Source organism: Calypte anna, chromosome 4A (genome assembly GCF_003957555.1).
Source record: "Calypte anna isolate BGI_N300 chromosome 4A, bCalAnn1_v1.p, whole genome shotgun sequence".
NCBI classification, from domain to species: Eukaryota; Metazoa; Chordata; class Aves; order Apodiformes; family Trochilidae; genus Calypte; species Calypte anna.
Genome location: NC_044248.1, coordinates 22,037,827 through 22,045,536, shown reverse-complemented (window position 1 = coordinate 22,045,536; position 7,710 = coordinate 22,037,827).

Sequence of the window (7,710 nt, the reverse complement as noted above, 5' to 3'; positions counted from 1 at the left end):
GTGCTCATTTAAATCAGGCTCTTAAGATTAGATGCTAAAAGGAAATGGCAGAGCACACATTATGGCATACTGTGTACTACAGCACACCCTTGGAGAGTCACTGGTACATGGACTAAATTTACCTTTTGAGATTTTGCCCTTGCTATACTGTAAATATACCACAGCTTTGAGGAGGAGCACTGAAAGCTACCAAAGTTTAAATATAAACCAATAACAAATTACAGATTAAATCTGGGTATACACGTCTGCAATCTTTTTACAAATGGAAATTTACATGATTTAATGTCCACAGATCTATGAAAAAAAAGGAGAATTACAATATATCTGAATTAAATTACAATATTGATTTTTCTGAACACAGACATAGATCTATCTTCTTAGTATTAAATAAGCTTAAGACATGACACTTGCATTTAAAATTAGTATTTGTTGCTGTCATTTCAGAAAAATACTGTTTGACCCTCAAAATGCAAATAATTCTTTCCACTGTTTTGGGTTTCTTTTTTCTAAACACGAAGAGTTGGCAAACCTTTCTTCTAGGGATGACATTTACATTTTTGTTTCTGTTTTACACAAGATAAACACTTTGAAAGTATAGATAAGGTCATTTATAGGAACCTGCTGAACTTACAGGAAACTGCTACTCTGTTCTCTGTGCATGAACTCAAACTGAGGAGTGCTGAATAAATGATTTTTCTCAACTAAGAGCTAGTGCCAGACCAGACTTCCACTTGCATTTGGACTTTGAGAAACTTCACATAAGCAAACCAGAAGCTCATAAAATGAGGCAGGATGGCTCTGCTGAACCAGTCTTAGCAGAAGAGAATTCGGGTGGAAAAAACTTCACTAGGTCAGCATGTTGAAGCAGCATTTGTAAGATGGGGCAAGATATAGAGCTGATGTCTCTGATGAAAGTCTAGTTTCCCCTTAATGTCAGGTGACAACAAGGCAAGAGGAAAAATAAGGGAACTGAGTCTTTTTAAGACTGGTATAAATACTACGTATTTATTAGCACAAACCTTGAAGTAGACAGACCTGGGCTGATGACAGCTTGGGAAAATCAGATTTGGTGTAGAAGCAGTTTGACAAATTCGTAAGAGAGCCTGGTGTGAGTGAATACTGTGTTTGAACACTACTGTGAAGTAACTGAGCAAGCACAAACTGTGCAGGATGTTATCCTTTTCACCTTGCTGACTTCTTTTTGTAAGAACAATTATTTACCTCCCACTTCATAGTGAGGTGTTAATCTTCTCAGGAACTACTTATTAGATTGAAAATGAGAAGAAAGCACTTGTTCTGTGACTTGAAGTACCTAACACCTCAAAGTGTCTGACTCACTATCAAAGCCCAAATCTTTTGTTTTATTTTATTATTCATCTCTAATCAGGAGTAGCCAGCATTAATTCATCAAGATAAAATCCTGTTTGACTAATCTGATAGGCTTCTCTGGTGGTGTGACTGAATGCGTAGATAGATGCAGGGAGAACATTCCCTATTGTCTACCTTGACTTTAGCAAGGCTTTTGATGCTGTCTCCCATACTATCCTCATGGGCAGGCTCAAATAGTGTGGGTTAGAAGAGAGGATGGAGAGATGGATTGAGGAGTAGTTAAACAATAGAGCTTAGAGGATCATGATCAGTGGTGCAGAGTCCAGTTGGAGACCTGTGACTAGTAGTGTTCCCCATGGGCCAGTACTGGGTCCAGTCTTATTCAACATCTTCATCAATGACCTCAATGAGGCAAAAGAATGTATCCTCTGCAAGCACTCTGGGAGGCCATTCAGCAAGATCTGTACAGACTGGAGAGCCTGGCAAAGGGGAACCCAGTGAGGTTCAACGAGAATAAATGTAGAGTCCTGCTCCTGGGGAGGAATAATACCATACATCAGTACAGATTTGGAGTTGACCTGCATGAAAATAGCTCCATGGAGAAGGACCTTGACGTAGTGGTAGACAAAGTTATCCATGGGACAGCAATGTGCCCTTGAGGCCAAAAGGCCAATGGTATCCTGGGGTGCATTAAGAACACTGTGTCCAGCAGGTCAAGGGAGGCTCTCCTGCCCCTCTCCTCTGCCCTCGTGAGACCACATCTGGAGTATTGTGTCCAGTTCTGGGCTCCCCTGTTCAAGAAGGACAGGAGTGAACAATGATAAGACTAAAGGAAATGGCCTGAAGTTGCACCAGGGAGGTTTAGACTAGATTTGAGGAAGAATTTCTTTACTGAGAGTATAGTTAGGTGTTGGAATGAGCTGCCCAGGGGAGTGGTGGAATAATCATCCCTGGAAGTATTTAAGAACTGTGTAGATGAGGCACTGCAGGACATTATGCTCTAGTAGGTGACACAAGGTGATACAGATATTGAAAATACATATTTTTATGGGGGTAGGGTTGTGGGTTTTGTCAGCTGGACTTGGTGATCTTAGAGGTCTTTCCTAACTTTGACAGTTCTGTGATTCTCGAATATACCAGAGAGAGTCCAACAGAGGTCTAAGAGGATGGTCAGTGGGCTCTCTCATGTGGAAAGTCCAAGTCTTAGGGCTATTTATTCTGGAGAACAGAAGACTGAGAGGGGATCTTATTACTGTCTATAAATATCTGGGTGGTGGGTGTCAAGAAGAAGGGACCAGTCTCTTTTCAATGGTGCCCTGATAGAATGAGGGGTAACAATATAGACTGGAACACAGGAGGTCCCACCTCAATATGAGAGACAAGGTTTTTACTGTAAAGATGATGGAGCACTGGAACAGAATGCCCAGAGAGCTTATGGAGGCTCCTTCTCAAGACACGTTCAAGACTTTTCTGAATGCATTTCTGTGTGACCTGCCCCCTGCTTTGGCAGGGGGTTTGGACTTCATAATCTCCAGAGGTCCCTTCCAAAACTTGAATTGTTTCTTGGTTTTGCTGATTGCACCTAACAAAAAAAGGATATGCCTCTTGGTTTGCCTGATTTCTTTTTACAGGAGGTTGCCAGACTCATTTGCCATATTTATAGGAAACAGTTTCACTGGTGTGATTCTGCATAATGTACTTTGGAAAACTACCACTCCATCTAGAATAACTGAAACTGACAGAAGTTGTTTAGATAGGATTTTGAGAGCATAATTCTAGTGTGACAAATTGACATTTTGCAAAGCATTTGTGCATATAGCTGTTAATTCGCTTGAGTGTAGCATCTTGCTACACTTTATGTACATTTTAATACATTTTACATTTTATAAACCTAAAATGTACAGTGTATTTCAGAGAGAGAAAGAAAGACAAAGCACAGTTTTTGTGTACCTCCCTCAAACATAGTCAGGAAAGACTGAAGAAAACATTACTGGGGAAAAAAGTTTCAGATTGTGGAGCCATATGTCCTAATGGAGGGTTTAGCATTCCATTATTTTAAAGTAGTTGTACACAGAGACGGTGCTTACTCTCCATAGTAACATTTTCCATCTCCTATGCTCCATATCTTTGATAACTGCTATACTGATGACCCTGAAGTCGGACCAATCTGTAGTTAGCCTTTAAATTGCAGTGAAGATTTGTGTTATTCTTAGGCAGCACTGCCAGTCAACACAAAACACTCAGCAAACAAAGAACATCTGCTCAAAAGGAATGTAACCAGGAGACCTCCACTTCTACCTGGTGAGGCAAGATTTTTTTTTTTCCTTCCTCCCATAGAGTGTTGCAGTAGTCATTTGACTTGCAGAAAATGAACCTGGCCTGACTTTGTTGAGGTAAAATGTAGAACCCACAAAAGCCCAATTGTTTGTTGTTTCTGGGAAAGCTCAGGCTGGCTGTTTTGGGACTGAGACCAGGAATACAGAGGCTAAATATCTTAGTTCTTGTTACAGGGCAGGTATAGAGAAGGTAGAGAATCTGAAGGCAATTAAGAGGAAAGAAAAGGCGAGGTGAAAATGACCATTTAGTGTCTGAGAGGGAAGCAAACTTGTAACATTTTTGAAGATGGGGAAAACAGGCAAATAAAATCCTACTTTAGAGTTTGCAAGGGAAATGGACAATCATTTTGCACCACACAATTTGTATTTGGTTCATACCACTGATTTATAAAAAATGTTTGCATGTTGATGCTCCTCCTTTTGGAGGAGAAATCAAAGCCTCTTTCTTAACTCTAGGAGAGAAACATGGTGTAGAAGCTGTTCAAAGAATCTGTGTTAATACTGTGTAAGGCATGACTGAATCACTAAACACAGCAAAGAACAAAAGGAGCCTTAACATTCCTGCAAAAATTATCTGTTTTCTATTAATTCTAGCTTTCATTAACTGTCAGTATATTAACAAATGAGCAACCTTTGTTCCTTTAAGACAAAGCTACTTTAAGTATCTTCCTATTTCTAAACTATAGCAGGCAGAAAACATCTTACTGAGTATTGATTTTATTGGATGACAGGACTAAAACCTACTTTCAGATGGAAGTAAGGAATGTGAGCCTGGAGTCACATGCAGAGGCCGTTTGACAGAATGACGCGATGGATACGTCCTTTGGTTGCTATGGTGATGGCTCATCTGCTTATATGTCCAAGAAACAGGGTTTTTCATTATTTCCTCTAAGAAGAAAAACTGCTAACTCATAATAACAAAGTGATTTGTTTTTGCACTAGAGCACAGCTGATGCAAATACCATTGCTTGTTTTTAATTTGGGCATGAAATTAATAACCTACACCAAATAAATGAACAAATAACTTTTCTCTCCTCTACCTAGTTACTCCCATAGTGTTTTTCACCATAGCAACTGTTTACCTCATCTGTCAGCCTCCAATATATTGCAATAAAATGGATTTCTGGAATAACTGACACAAGGTCCCAGAATACTGTGGTAACTGTAATGAATTTTATTTCAAAGTAAGATTTAATATATATATATTTTTTACCCAAGTCATACAGATGTATGGACAGATTTTAACATCACTTTGTACTAATTGTTTCTTGAATATTTAAGCGAATTCTGTTCAGATGTTGACATACTCAATTTCTGTTTATTTTCTTCAATTACCCTCTGACCGGTGTCTACTAGTGGGAGTGTTTACAAGAAGCTCATAGAAAAACACTCAGCTGAACCCCCTGAATATAACATGTTCTTAAAGTACAAGGAGAATTTCTCTGTTAGAATTACTTGCATTCACAATCCAGGACCAGCGAAACCACAATATGACTAATAAGATCAATTTCATGTGTCAACCAGAAGCAAATATTTTGTAGCACTTGGCATTTTAAATATGTGATTTGAGATGCTGTACTGTTTCCTTAAGCAGTAGAAAAATCAGTAAAAGAATGTTTAAAAAAAACACCAGGGGAAATCCTGTTCTCTCTTCATATGTTCCAAAAGAAAAGTTCTCAGTTAAGATTCTTTGCAGATACATCAACCATGCCAAAAAGGTAGCTGTCACTTCATTTTAATACCCCTCATTTTCAGAAATGTTCTGCTGTTTCAGAAATCCAAGTGACATAAATGTCAAGAAAACACAATAGGGAAAGATTTACAGAAATCAGAGACATATCTTTGAGGCACTGAAGTCACTCTCTCATACAACTTATTCAAAATTACAATGCATGACTATGTAATTATAACAAATACAGTGTGGGATTCTGAGGCCTCCAAAAAGTATTTGTGTAGATTAGGATATCAGTAATCAGTAAAGTGACACTGATTTCTAGGTGTCCCCTTCATCATTATGCCAGAAAGAAAAATGAAGGACTCTAAAAATCCATTTTAATTGGCATGCAGCCCCAAAGCTGGACATACCTGTTGTTTGCTTTGTTGTTTCTGCTTTGAAATAAATGTGATATTTGGTTTGAATTATTTGCCCCTCATCCATACGGCATTCCACAGCATGTTATAAATAATCTTTTTACAGTAACGCACAACTATCCTATTTGAATAGCAATAGTCTTCTGTAATATAACAGGAATTATTTTCTTATAGGAAGTGAGAATAAATGAATTTTTGCAAATGCATGTGCACATGAACCTCCCAGGATCATCTTAAATGTAGAGGTATATCCTTATGTGATTTCTACAGATGGTCCATTTTATTAGTTTTAGTAATTCTGGTGTTGCAAAAATATGATGCAAATCATAATGGTAATAGCACACATAGTGAAGCATAGACTAGGATTTGTGGGAGCAACTAAAGGTGTTATAAGTTATCTATAAATTTGGGGGTTGCTTCCCTCAAAAATTTTTCACCCCAGTTTTGCTGAGTGCATGTTTTTCTGAAGAAATAAACCAGGTTAACCAGAGGTAAAGTAACCATCTGCTTTATGTTTGAGCAACTGTGTCCTACACTGCAGTTCCCACAAACTCACCCATTTTTGCATCACACGAACTTAATAGCTAAATTGAGATGAAAATATTTAAAGGCTTAAAAGTCCATTATAATCCTAATTCACTGTCCCATCCAGGATGAGGACTCTGCCAAAACAGCTCTCTAGTCCATGTCCAGGCACCTTTTACATGTAATTACTCTGGCTAAATTCATCTTGTGGTTTGGAAGTAAAACTTCCACCCTGGCAGGGAAGCTCTCCTAATTGCACAAACACTGATACTCTCACCTTGGTGCTGACATTAGCAGACATACATCAGTGACATGAGGGCTGCCTGTGATACTACTCACCAGTGCTCAGAGATCTGTGCCTAGCTCCCAGCAGTAACATTTTTTCTAAACTAGCCTCAGCTCCTGATATATTGGAGGTAATGTTGGTCACACCTGGCTCAGCAGAGTGACTCTGGGTTGCAACAGACACAGGTTCTCTGCTTGGCCTGCCATGTTTTGCCTTAAAGAATATGATGGGCTTTGACTGAAAATTTTCTTCTTGTTTGTCTTACCATAACAGACTGACCTTCCACACTTTTCTGTGACCCACATCCTCATCAAGCACCCATACACACCCTGAACCCCATAGGAAATAATTATAAATATGCCATTACCTGGCTGGATCAAGTCGAAACCCACTTCTCCATGGGCTGCACTTCTTTCTGCTTCTTGACAGCTAATGCTTGTGGATGCACACGACAACTCAGCTTTTCACAGAATCACAGAATCATCGGAATGGGAAGGGACCTATAGAGATCATGTAGTCCATCTCTCCCACTAAAGCAGGATCCCCTAGATCACAGTGCACAGGACTGCATCCAGCTGGGTTTGGGATGTCTCCGGAGAAGGAGACTCTACAACCTGCTTGGGCATCCTGCTCAGTGCTTTGTCACTGTCAGAGTAAAGAAGTTTTTTCTCATGCTTAGATAGAACTTCCTGTGTTCCAGTTTGTTGTGCCTATTGCCCCTTGTCCTATTACTGAGCACTATCAAAAGGAATCTGGCTCCATCTTCATTAGACCCATCCTTAAGATATTTATAGGCATTAATGAGGTCTCCCCTCTCAGTCCTCTCCAGCCTAAAGATCCCCAGCTGTCACAACCTTTCCCAGTACAAGAGCTGTTCCAATCCCCAGATCATCTTTGTTGCCCTCCACTGGGTTCTCTCCAGCAATTTCTTGCCTCTCTTGAACTGGGGAGCCCAGAATTGAGTAGTATTCTGTAGCAGGAGGAGCCATTCTTGCTCCTGAAGCTCGATGAGCTGCTGGTCTCTTCCAGGACTCCAGCCACCACACAACACTTCCAGGGTAGAAGTGTAGCAGGAAGAGCCTTTCTTGCTCCAGAGGCTCGACGAGCTGCTGGCCTCTCCATGCCTCGCACCAGAGTGAGCTT